Source organism: Sus scrofa, chromosome 9 (genome assembly GCF_000003025.6).
Source record: "Sus scrofa isolate TJ Tabasco breed Duroc chromosome 9, Sscrofa11.1, whole genome shotgun sequence".
Lineage (NCBI taxonomy): Eukaryota > Metazoa > Chordata > Mammalia > Artiodactyla > Suidae > Sus > Sus scrofa.
Window position 1 is genome coordinate 95,299,066 of NC_010451.4, and position 13,915 is coordinate 95,312,980.

At 36.2% G+C, this 13,915-nt stretch overlaps 1 protein-coding gene across 1 annotated transcript in view; it reads left to right on the forward strand.

Moving 5' to 3' along the window:
- The window catches only part of SEMA3D (semaphorin 3D), a 205,473-nt gene that overhangs the window by 18,429 nt on the left and 173,129 nt on the right, over nucleotides 1–13,915 (forward strand). Inside the window, exon 2 of the mRNA XM_021063476.1 lies at nucleotides 8,225–8,320. The gene's annotated coding sequence lies outside the window, so the exon portion shown is untranslated. The remainder of the gene's footprint in view (nucleotides 1–8,224; nucleotides 8,321–13,915) is intronic.

Sequence of the window (13,915 nt, forward strand, 5' to 3'; positions counted from 1 at the left end):
ATGGCCACACCCATAGCATATAGAAGTTTCTAGGCCAGGGATCAAATATGCGCTACAGTTTTGACCTACACCATAGCTGCGGCAACCCGGATCCTTCACCCACAGCCTCGGCCAGGGATTGAACTCTCAATTCCACTGTGACCCAGGCCACTGCAGTTGGATTATTAACCCATTGAACCACAACAGGAGCGCCTTAAATACATTTTTAAAACTTATTTAGAAAGAATCAGAGCACTGAGGCAAAGATGGATATCCTGCTTTCTTATATGAAGTTTTATTTTGACCATGCCCGCAGCATGTGGAAGTTCCCATTCCAGTAACTGAACCCATGCCACAGCAGCAATCTGAGACACTGAAGTGACAACGTCAGATCCTTAACCCATGGTGCCACAAGGAACTCCCTAACATCGTTTTTGTAACAGTAAATGATATAAGAGCACATGCTGACTCAGACGCTCCTCTTCTAGCTGTAACCCTCATCCCTTAAAATTGCTTGTTTTCCAGTCTGTATCCTCTGTGAAGGTAGGAATATGTCTGTGTTGATCATCATCTTATCACCATGGTGCTAGTAAATAAGTGTTAAGTGAAAGAATGCTTCTTGTTTTGGATGAATGTCTGTGAAGTGTCTTTTGTGGCCTTCTCACTCTTTTAGGACATTCAAGAGGATCCTTCCAGACAACATGGGAAGTGTTTGATCAGCTTTCTTTTTATTTGAGTTTACCCTGTGACAAATTGTTGTTTCTATCAATTTTGGAATAATATTATCATTCAAGAATCCTAAACTAGAGATAGATTAATTTGAAGGCAACTTGCACTCATGCACTATCTGTAACTCATTTGTAAAGAAAGGCTTTTGTTAGTAACAGCTATTTTAAAATTAAAAAAAAATTATAACCTAAACATTGTTAAAAGTTATTGAGTAGTATTTGCTGTTCATTACCCTGAACAATTTGTTCAGAGTAGCTTGTAGAAAGGTTGAAGCTCTCTGGGGGTGGGTATCTTAACTGCACACCCCTGTACCCCCACACCCCCAACCCCACCCACCTGCCAAAATGTTAAGTAAATAGGTGGATTATGTGGGCAAATATGGGTCTTTTCCACACTTTCAAAATCTGAAACTCTGGTACAAAATGCTGTCAAACCATTCAACTATAGTGTAGACCTTAATCCAAAATAAATGTCCTTGTCAAAAGCATTCAAACAGTTTACTTTGCAGTCACTGTTTTGTTGTTTATAGTTCTTTGTCTGTAGGAGGTGGCCTTATGTAAAATGTTGTCACTTTCCATTCATCATCTGGGTGTGAACAAAGAAAAAGAGATAACATTTTTACACAATATCATGCTTTCTGGATGTGATCACCTTTAATAATAGAAACCAAAAGAAATATTTCCCAATATATTCATCATAATTCTACCAGGAAGCAGATGTGCAGTTTTTTCCCCCTCTTAATCATGTATTTATTTATGCATTATATCTTTCAGTTGTGGATATTTTCCTGTAGAGGGAAATTCCATCCTTCCTGGAATAATAATTCCCCAAGTTCTATGAGCAGTTTTTTTAAATCGATGAGTTGATGTGAAAATACACTATCCTTTCTTAAACGTATTGGTCTTTTGACTGTATCTCTATACAAGTAGAGCTTGAGTGCTTATAACTCGTCCTGAGGATATTTCTGTGGTGTGTTGAGTGCTTCTAACTCTTCCTGAGGATATTTCTGTGGTGTTGTGTGTGTGTGTGTGTGCGCGCGCGTGTGTGTGTGTGATATATATACATATATACACAAACACAAATCCAGGGAATTTTCAGGGAAAATAACCATTCCTATTAAATAGAAACAAATTGATCTCCAACAGTAGTATCGTCTTCATGGAAAATTATAATATTTAAAGTTGAAAATTTATAGAAAGCCTTCTATCTTTCAAACTCTTTCATTTCTTTTCTTTACTCCTTCTGAAATGACTTGCTGTCTCCATCAGAACATCTCACCCCTGACTCTCCTCCATCTTTCCAGAATCTTTTGGTTTTTTCTTGTCCATGTATCCAGTTTAGAAGTGCACCTCAGGCATTTCAAACAGAAAAACTGCATTCTGCCTAAATTTGCAGCTCTGATTAAACCCCTAACTTGGGATCTTCCATACCTGTGGCCCTGTGGCCATAAAAAGGAAAAAAAAAAAAAAAAGGTCTTATAGAAAAATATATAATCTAAGGAAAATTAAAAATGGTGTTAAGTAATATGAGTATGTATATATATGGTGTGTGTGTGTATGTGTGTATGTGAAATCTTGTACTAAATAAAAGTGAAAGCAACATCATTCTAACTCATGGTTATTAAACCTGTTCATGTTGCTAACCATCTTCTTGGTACCTTCCTTTGTTGATTAAAAAAATTACTGAATATGTGATATACTCAGGTATATGTTTATATAATTTTATGTTATGGAGTCCGTATACCTTTTAAAATTTGTGAACCAGTTTGCATTTTCCCTTGAGTGTGTATGTATATATGGGAAAATGCAAACTGGTTCACAAATTTTTAAGGTATACAGTCTCCCTCTCTCTCTCCCTCTCTTTCTCCCTCTCTATATATGTATATATTTCTCCAACATATCCTCTCTCCATAAATTGAGACATCTTATAACACGCAGTTACTCTTATTTTATATGAGAACAGGCTCAGAAATAGTTGATGCAATTTTGTTTAAAGGGAATGACCTGAAGTCGACTTAAATATGAATATTAAAAAATTGCTATAATGGAGTTCCCATTGTGGTGCAGTGGAAATGAATCTGACTAGGAACCATGAGGTTGAGGGTTCGATCCCTAGGGTCGCTCAGTGGGTTAAGGATCTGGCGTTGCTGTGGCTGTGGCGCAGGCCGGCAGCTATAGCTCTGATTAGACCCCTAGCCTGGGAACCTCCACATACTGCAAGTGTGGCCCTAAAAAGCAAAAAAGAAAAAAATTCTATACATATGCATCAAGTTATTGAAAAATTGCAAGTAATGAAACCATTTTGAGAAAGATATGATTTTCTCCTGATACTGCGATACTGTGATCCTTTCTTCATCATCTGTACTCTAACGCCGTTGTTGTCATCCATTCGCTCCCCAGAATGATGGCAGGATCCAGTTTAAGTGCCTTAAATTGGTATGATTTGACTGTAATCAAACTTTGCAGCTTAGATCACAGTTATTTTAGCCACATGATATTAGAATATATTACCTCTTTTCTCATGCTTTATAATATGTATCTCCTGAAATATTACATTTTAAATTCCAGCTTAACCGATATCCATACTAGGAAATTTTCATAGATTCCCCTCCATTCAGTAAGTTATTTTTAATGACTTAATTCATACTTTATATCTCTTTCTTACATTCTGCATAAATTACAGTTGTTTGTATACATGTTTCTTTTCAATATGCTGTTATTATTCCCTTGAGTAAAGGACCACATAATACTGACCAGCTACAGCCAAAGTATGCATTGAATCTTAAATGGTTTCTAAGTTCTAAAGTCAAATATTTAAAGTTAAAATTGCATCTTGTTGGAGTTCCCGTCGTGGCACAGCAGAAACAAATCCGACTAGGAACCATGAGGTTGTGGGTTCAATCCCTGGCCTCCATCAGTGGGTTAAGGATCCAACGTTGCCATGAGCTGTAGTGTAGGTCACAGGTGCAGCTTGGATCTGGCCTTTCTGTGGCTCTGGCGTAGGCTGGCAGCTGTTGCTCCGATAGACCCCTAGCCTGGGAACCTCTATATCCTGCAGGTACACCCCTAAGAAGACAAAAGACAATAAAATAAAGTAAAATAAAATAATAAAATAAAATAAAATTTCATCTGGCCAATATTATCCTGAAAAGTCATTAAAATAATATACAAAATGTATTATACAGCATTTGTATATCACATTAGGAGCTGACATTCAGTCTCTCAATAATGTATTACAGTGGAAGTTTTCCTTCTACATTGGATCACTGTTTTTTCACACAGAGGAAGTAATTGACATATTTAGAGGCTGTGTTGTATGAAAAAATCCATGCCTCTTTAAGTATGAAAATCAAAGACAGCTTGATGAGATGCTTAGACTATGAGAACTGAGAATGACTAAGGGGATTTCTTTTTCCTTAAAATATTTTAAAAAGCTAACTAGTCTAAAAATTCTGTCTTCTTGATTGTCATGAAATTTGGTTGCCTACTTTCACAAGGATTTGGATAGGTAGATAGAAACTTGGGTTGAAAGATACTAGTTTGGGGGACTATTTCAAACTTAAAAAATTCTGTGTACCAGAGCCAACAACAGACTGAAAATGTAACCTATTAAATGGGAGAAATAATTGCAAATCATCTGTCTGAATAGGGTTAATATCCAGAATATATAAAAGACTCCCACAACTTAATAACAAAATAAAACCAAACCAATTGAAAAAATGAGCAAAGGACTCGCATAGATATTCATTCAAAGATTTGGAAATAGCCAATAAGCATTCGAAAAGATGTTTAACATCAGTAACCATTAGAGAGATGTAAATCAAAACCACCATGAGTTATCACTTAACATCTATTAAGATGGCTACTGTCCAGACATCAGAAAATAACAAGGATTGATGAGGATATAGAGAAATTGGAATCCTTGTACCTGGTTGGTGAGAATGTAAAAGGATCTGGCTGCTTAGGAAAACAATACAGAGTTTTCATCAAAAAAATTGAAAATATAATTACCATATGATCCAGCAATTCTACTTCTGCATATATATATCAAAGACTTGAAAACAGCATCACAAAGAAATATTTGCAAACCCAAGTTTATTGTGGCATTATTTGTAATGGCCAAGAGTTGGAAATGATGCAAATGTCCATTAGGGGATAAATGGACAAACAAAATATAGTGTATATATGTAATGGTTAGCTTTAAAAAGAAGAAGAAAATACTGTCACATGTCACAACATGCATGAACCCTGAGGATATTTTGCTAAGTGAAATAATCCAGTCACAAAACCAAAAAATAGTGTATGATTCCACTTCTGTGAAGTATCTAAGTAGTTTGAAACAGGAAAGTGGAATTGTGGTTTCAGGGGCTGGAGGGAGGGAGAAATGGGGAATTATTCAATGGGTATAGAGTTTCAGTTTTGTAAAAGTTCTGGAGATCTATTCCACAGTAGTGTGAATCTCTATAACAATGCTGAGTTATATGCTTGAAAATGGTTTAAGATGATACATTTCATGTTACATGCTTTTTACCAAAATCAAAAATGATTTAAGACGACTAGTTTAAATTTAGGATGATTGGCATCAAGTGATGTAGTGGCTCAGTTAAATTATTATTTAAGAAAGGCTTCACAATAGAAATATTGCTAAAAGGGTATATGTTTATTCTGGTAGACGTTCATTCTAATCTATGCTCTGCTACTGACCTGAAGGGCTAGCTTAATTTCTCTGAGCATCAGTTTCATCACACGCTAATTTGGATTAAAAATTATCTACCTGCAGAAGTGTGAAATGAAGTGCATTGAGTTTAGTACATACTAAGCATTCAGAAAATGTTTATCATTATTGTGCTTATTGATAGTTCCATTTAAAAAATAAACATTTATAACTCATAGTGTAAGTTAAAGTCTTCTTAGAACAGGCATCTGTCACTAGTTTCAATTTATCTTTGGAAGATAGGCAATACTTCCTTTTTCTCCTACTATTTTTGAAAGGGCATTCAAAGATCAAATGCTTGATTATTTACTTGAATCAGGATTGAAAAACTTGGCTAGTTGAAGGCAATTCTGGGAATGAGAAGAAGGGTTCCTCTCTGAGTGATTGAAGCTGTATTTCTGAATTGGGTCTTTCAAAAATAATGGGGTTCTTTGCCCATTTTCCATGAATTTGCATTTTTCATAGAAAATTGCCTTGGATCAGATACATTTTAAGTAACATCTCTCATTTTTTCATTACTTTAAAAAATGCAGCCTTAAATAGTCTTAATCTCCTGACTCTGCTTTATATCCTTTCCATCGGACACTTGATTCTTTCTTTCCTTATTTATTTTCCTGTCACGTGTACAATTTTTGTAGCCTTTTTTTTTTCAGATGCCATTTCTTATTGTGGTAAATATACTGTCATAAATTTTTAGAAATTTAGCTTTATTTTACTGCTTGCTTTCTCATAAGCACTGTGCTCTTTGCAAGAGTTTTCTTGCTAAAGCAGGCTTCTGTTGTGTGTGGTGAGTGATATTTTGTAATTTACACAGAAGAGGAATCTGAGGCATTAAGAGATTCCATAACTTGCCCAAGTTCCTGCCTACCAAGTGTGAAGAATGGGATGGAGACCCAGGGGGTTTGATTCCAGAGCTCAGGCTCTCCACTGCTGCACAAATATTAGCTCATTTTCTTGGAGAGACATTTTCAAAGGCTGCCTTTTTTCCCCTTTCCTTTATTCTCTGTATGTTTTACATTCCAATTGATTTCTTTTAGGAAATTCCCCCTTCCGTTCAAAATGTAGATGAACATTTTACAGTATACTGCTTTCCCTCTCCTGTTCCTGCTTTTCTTACCTCATCTCTGTCCTTCAAGGTCACTAGCTCACTGCTGGGGATGGCCTCACTCTCTGAACCTTTGCCCTGTGGCATTCAATTGCTGACTCAATTCCTTTACTTCTGTCTTCCAAGGAGTCTGGGCATTTTAAATATTATTTTCCTTTCAGTTAGTTCCAAGATGATGTTTGCCTCTGCTAAGTATATTTCCTCTAAGCTACTGGAACCTTCTGTTCTGCAGATTGCTCCTTGGTGCATTTGAAATGATGTTGCCAAGTTTCTTTTTGCTCATATGCTCCCTTTTCAGTTCCTGGAAAATTGACAGTTTCCACTCTTTTTCTGCATTTTTCTTCTTCAAGTTTTGCCTTACTAGTATACCTTTGCCATATTGTTTTCTCTCCTTCCCTGTTCACTTTAGAATATCCTTTTGTTTTGAATGCTTGAATCCACCTGAAACTTCCTCTGTCTTTCTAATTGTGGCAAGAGTTGTATTTTAATTAACTATGACATGTCATTATGTGAAAACAAATGGCTACACATTCCGGAAATTTCGGCTACTAAGTTCAGTTATTATTTTTTACCTGGTCTACTCCATCTGCTTTTTTTATTCCTCTTATGAGAATTGTACTTTAATGATTCCCAAGAAACTCATGATGAGGATGTGGCTTTACACAAGAATCACTCTTACATGAACTCTAAGTGCTTTTTGGTGCTATGATTGAGGAAGTGGATCACATAAGAAATCCAGTGCCGTGGAAAGATCATAGGGCATGCAGTCGAAGATGCCAATCTTTGCTGTTGGCAGTTCTTGTCAATTTAACTTTAGCTTCCGCAGTATCTCCTCTTATTGCCAGCTTTGTTATTTGTAAAATGGAGGAGTAATAATACCTAACTCCACAGGTGAGGCTCCGTGAGACAAACAGCACACATGTGTTTTACACATTGGAAATACCTACACAACAGGTGTAGATTATTATTATATTTCACTCTCAAAGCAGAGATAACAGTCAAGCACAAAAAATTTTAAATGAAAAGGAATGGAAAACACAACTAGAATGGTATAAGAATTTCATGTATTTAGTATTCTATGGAGCATCAGGAGTTTTCTTAAAATATTGAAATCTGCACTTTGGGTTTTATTTTATAAAAGAAAACTTTTATGTGGCTCTGCGAATATTTGAGTGTATAAGGTTAGTGGGTAACATGTTTTGTTAACCCAAATACTGTAATCCAAAAATAATACCTGTGTGGATAGTTCACAATTTCTTCATTTGGTAGGGTGGCTATACCAGCTTGATTCACAGGGAAAACACAGATGGCCTGCAAGGACATGCAGCAGCTTGTATTATGGATGAAATTCCACCTGGGAATCCTTTGCTTCCTTCTGTAAGGAGCCATCTCACTCCCACAGGGATGGTGATTTCAAGGTTTTATATCTACCCACGTGTCTAATTATATATGTGATTTATTTATGGTTTAATCTTTAAAAATACCATATTGCAAACCAACACACAGAACCACTTATCCCATTTTATTCCCTTCTGAAAACTGATGAATTACTCTATCATTTCAAACCATTCATTACTGAAGCCTTTGCACAAATAGAATATGGAAGATAAAGCTGAAATTTTCCGTTCTTTGAAAATTAAGCTTGAATTGTTAACATGATTCCAATTTTGTTATTCTCTTTATTGATTTGTCTTCTAGAATTGTGGTAACCATATGAGTGGTCAAGTTGCTTGTATCTTATACCTACAGACTGACATCTGCTGTTTCTCAGGACAGTGGCTCTCTCCATAACAGGTAAACAGATTTTTTACTTGTATGTTTATACTTCCCTTCCTGATTTTAGAGATACCTTATTTTTTGATTTGTTGCAATTATTCTTTATAAACCTCTCCCCTTGGTACCAGGTTAAATAATAATGTTTCTCTTTTAGATTATCTATGTCCTTTCCCTGTTCATAGATAGCTACTTCACCCATCAACTTGTTGCTCTGCCAAGATGTGCTTGTTTAGAGCTTTAATCTTTTATCATAACTCCTTTTTTTCTCCACATCTTAATCATTCTTCTATCATGTCTCTGAACTCCTTCCAGCTTCTCTGCACCTTTTGGATAATGAGGTGCCTGGTTCTGAACACCAGGTGCGGTCCCATCACTCCTGTCTATGAGGGTCCCATTGCCTCCAGGCCTCTGTGATACTTTCTTTGCTTCCTGAGGTGCTCATTTGAGAGACGATGCCTGTCTCTACAGGCAGAGTCAGGCATGGCCTCATTTCCTCCCCCTCCTCCTGCAACTCCTTTCTGCCTAATTCTTTTTCCAGAGTGAAAATCCCAATTTCTCTCTCCCTCCCCCTCTCTCTCATGTCTTGGCTCTGTAGTGCTCACTATAACTCTGCTCCTCTTGTTCTTTATTGTTTTTATTTTATGCATCCTGCCTGACTTATGATCTAATTCATCTGTTTATTTCCCTGTTTCTCTCTTTTTCCTGATCTAACTCAGCATATTTTTCGTCCTACAGTTTTATACTTTGGGCGAGTAACAATCTCTGTCACAGTGATTGCATACACATCCATCTCTTAACCATGTCAACTTCTTTCATGCTTCTGTGGGAAAAAATACCCTATTCCCTTACAGTTATCTAATATATTACCTATTCATTTTTTAATCAAATCAATAAGTAGTTTAGCATTATTCTGTTAGGTTGAATTTTTTTTTTTTTTTTGTCTTTTTGTCTTTTGTAGGGCCGCACCTGCGGCCTACGGAGGTTCCCAGGCTAGGGGTCTAATCGGAGCAGTAGCCACCAGCCTATGCCACAGCCACAGCAACACGGGATTCGAGCCACATCTGTGACCTACACCACAGCTCACAGTAACACCGGATCCTTAACCAACTGCGCAAGGCCAGGGATCGAACCTGCAACCTCATGTTCCTAGTCAGATTTGTTAACCACTGGGCCATGACGGGAACTCCCTAGGCTTGAAAATTTAATTTTATCATATTTCCTCAGAATCGAGCTATATATTATTACTAATGCTACTCTTTGCGACTTAAAATAAGATTTAGTTCAGTTTTTATCATTATATATTTTGAGGAAAGATGTGAGAATTACAATGTCTCTGAAATAGTTAGTGTAAAATAATGGTTTGTGTGTCTTAAATACCTGGTAGTCCTTTCTTCCTTCACTCCCTTCTTCCCTGTCTTTCCTGCTTCCTCTCTCCAGTCCCGTAGTGGTTACTGAAATCCAACTCTGCAGGATAATGTGAGGGAGAGAATGTGGCACCATGATTCTAGACCCTGCTCTAAAAGTGTTAAACTGTGCAGCCACATCAGATCACTTACATGGTCACTTGTGTTCTCATCCATAACAAGAGTGGGGTTCAAACACATGATGATTTAAGTGATAATAAGATAGCATTGTGTTCACAAATTACTGCAATAATGAGAGAGAAATCTCAAATAAAGTTTGGGCCAGATTGAGAAGACCTTGAAATCTTGCAAAGTTGTTTGTAAAGTAACGAAAGCCTCCCCAGTTGCCTGCCATATGAATTTTATCAAAGCCTTCTAGAATCTGATGTGGTTTGTGTGTGAATGAAGAATGGAAGAAAGGGAGGGTGGAAAAAGGAGCTGGGGAAATATTGCAGTAGTCGAGGAAGTAGGCAACAAAAACAAAAGATAAAGATTAGAGCTGAGAGGAAATTTTGAATCTGGTACTATGGATTTGGGAACCAAATTTAAAATCAGTGGCTGGTTAGAAGTGGCTGGATTGAGTCTTCCCACCAGTAGTGTTTTCATAGCTCATCCAGAATCTTGAATACCCTTCTGTGACTTCCTGAAAGGGGGTACGAGAAACTGTAATTGTTACAGTCTCCTCAGTTGCTTCATATGCTTATAACTGGTTACAGAATTTTCAGGTCAAAGAGCTGTCATTGTTGCAGTAAGTTAATTTGGGGGTCTAGCGTGACTAGGAAAAGAAGAGTGACCAAAGAGTGTTTAATGATTCAAGAGACTAGGACTGCAGAGGGAAAAACCAGTGGCTGCTGTGAGGGGGTGAAGTGGTTAACAAAGCAGGTAGACACAGTAGGCACAGTTGGGGTGGATGAAGAGGCTCAAGTAAGGAATTTGTGAGAAACTAGGCATTCCAAGCTTTTGCTTACAGTAGAATAGAAAACACTTTCGAGTGAGATTGCAGATCAGTGTGCTTGGGGAACAGAATATTGTTGGGGAAAGGAACTCCACCTCTGGCCAGCAGAGATTTTGTTGTTTTGTTCTCTTTAGTTTTCCCCCAAGTAGCGGTGATGCATGGAAAGCTATAAATTAGTACTTTTTATTTACTTATAAGTATTGGGAAAGAAAAATAAAAAAGTAAATGGCTGAGCATCTTCGGGCACAGTGTAAACGACCCGGACATTAGCATGCTAGGGTGAGCACTTTAGGTAAAATAGATCGGGTTTAGGCAAACGTCAAAGAGTGGAGGAAAAAAAAATGTGTATATATATATATATAGTACAGTGGGGACCTGTGTAGGGATACCAAATTGTCAACTTCTTGATAGAAGCATCTTTTTAGAAACTTAATCTACTTGGGGAAATTAGTTAAAAATCCTTCTGTTAATATTTTGAAAATAACCAGAATCTGGGAACTATGTCTAGTCCCTTATGATGGAGCATGATAATGTGCGAAAATAGAACGTGTGCATGAATGTGTAACTGGGTCACCATGCTGTACAGTAGAAAAAAAATTGTACTAGGGAAATAACTATTAAAAAATTAAAAAAAAAGGATAAATGAAAATGGAAGGGTCAAAAAAAAAGGAAATAACCAGAATATTTTTTTCAAGTTATTTTTATTTAGTATACTACACCAGTATTTCAACATTAACATCAAAATTTTTACCTTGTTTGATATTAGCATAATTTATTTACCACCACATTTTTAGTATTGCCTTTCTTTATCCATCTAAGCAAATAAAAGGACTCTTTGTGAAATGAAGAAATATTATCAAAACTGAGATCTTTTTTTTTTTTTAAATCTGACTTAAAATGTAGGCTTGTGTCAGGATAGTGAGACTTTCTCTATCTCGAAGTGGCATTTATTGTTGAAGCATGCCAACCTCTCTGCACAGTGACTTACTGTGTTTATCTTTATAAAGAGTAGAGTAAACTATTATGCATACTCACTTCCTTTTGGGAACTGTAGTGCCAAGTGTTAATGGCATCATTATTCCAAACAAAATGTGTTAGAACCATTACTTTTTGTGATAGTTTTATAATGGGAATTTCCATGCAGGGTTTGTCATCTACAAGACACTCACCTGGCATAACTATTTTCTTCTTGCCATCTATTCTGCTAATGATTTTCTTGGTAGAGAGATTGGTCTTTGTATGAAGAAATGTCAATTTCTTAACCTTTGCTTTATGTCTTTTTGAATGTATCCTTTATTCGCAATGAATGTGGGTGCTATATAGGTAATAGCTTTGGAGGTAAATTTAAACAACACATGAGTGGATGGAGTTTGCCCAGAAGTTGGTAAGCATCTCATAATTTTTCAATATTGAATTAGAATGCCATCAAGACCCTAGGTCTTAAAGAAAGACTTGTTTTTCTTAAGAGAGAATTTTGGAACTTTACTACTCTTGAAAAACCACTTATTCTTTAGGGTTGGTAAAATCAAGCTCCAGCGTGCTATGAAATCCATAAAAGTTGGAGACTGGTTGACTAAATTAAGAATTACTTATCTTATGGCATAATATTAGATATAAATATAACAACACCTTATTTTGTGTGTGTATAGCATGTCTAAGCTAATATTAATATAAAATATATGTCAGAAATAGGTGATTAAAAACTACCAATCTTTATTTTTTAAATGATTTTTATTTTTTCCATCATAGCTGGTTTACAGTGTTCTCTCAGTTTCTACTGTACAGCAAGTTAACCCAGTCACACACACACACACACACACACATATATATATATATATACTCTTTTTCTCACATTATCCTCCATCATGTTCCATCATAAGTAACTAGGTATAGCTCCCAGTGCTATGCAGCAGCATCTCTTGGCTTATCCATTCCAAAGGCAATAGTTTGAATCTATTAACCCCAAATTCCCAGTCCATCCCATTCCCTCCCCCTTGGCAACCACAAGTCTACTCTCCAAGTCCATGATTTTCTTTTCTATGGAAAGGATCATTTGTGCCATATGTGAGATTCCAGATATAAGTGATATCATAATGGTATTTGTTTTTCTCTTTCTGACTTGCTTCACTTAGTATGAGAGTCTCTAGTTCCATCCATGTTGCTGCAAATGGCATTATTTTGTTCTTTTTTATGGCTGAGTAGTATTCGATAGTGTATATAAACCACATCTTCCTAATCCAATTATCTGTCGATGGACATTTGGGTTGTTTCCATGTCTTGGCTACTGTGAATAGTGCTGCAGTGAACATGTGGGTGCATGTGTCTTTTTCAAGGAAAGTTTTTTCTGGATATATGCCCAAGAGTAGGGTTGCTGGATCATATGGTAGTTCTATGTATAGTTTTCTAGGGTACCTCCATACTGATTTCCACAGTGGTTGTACCAATTCACATTCCTACCAGCAGTGTAGGATGGTTCCTTTTTCTCCACACACTCTCCAGCATTTGTTATTTGTGGACTTATTAATGATGGCCATTCTGACTGATGTGAGGTAGTACCTCATAGTAGTTTTGATTTGCATTTCTCTAATAATAGGAATGTTGAGCATTTTTTCATGTTCTTATTGGCCACCTGTATATCTTCTTTGGAGAAATGTCTATTCGGGTCTTTTGCTCATTTTTCTATTGGGCTGTTGGCTTTTTTGCTATTGAATTGTATATGTTGTTTTTATATTTTAGATATTAAGCCCTTGTCACTTGTATCACTTGAAACTATTTTCTCCCATTCTATAAGTTGTCTTTTTGTTTTTTTATGGTTTCCTTTGCTGTGCAAAAGCTTATCAGTTTGATTAGGTCCCATTGGTTTATTTTTGCTTTTATTTCTGTTACCTTGGGGGACTGGCTTGAGAAATACTACCAATCTTTAGAAGAAAAATAAATATAACTGAATAAATCCAGGTAAATTGGACAGAAAAACCATATCAGGTAAAATAAAGGGAATTGTATAAGTGTGATGAGTCATGTTGTTCATTCATAATTTCAGCAGCTCAGGACTAAATTGTTGTTGATTAAGGCACCTTAGTTTTTTAATGAGAAATCAAACACTGTTTAGTTTTTCTGTGATAGGTGAATAGACCATTCTGTTAATATCACACTTTAATAATTTGCATTCTATTGAAGAGCTAACCTGCATTAGAAATAAATATCTAAAATAAAATGATACACCTGGAAGTTAAAAAGCTATAATTATGTTATTGT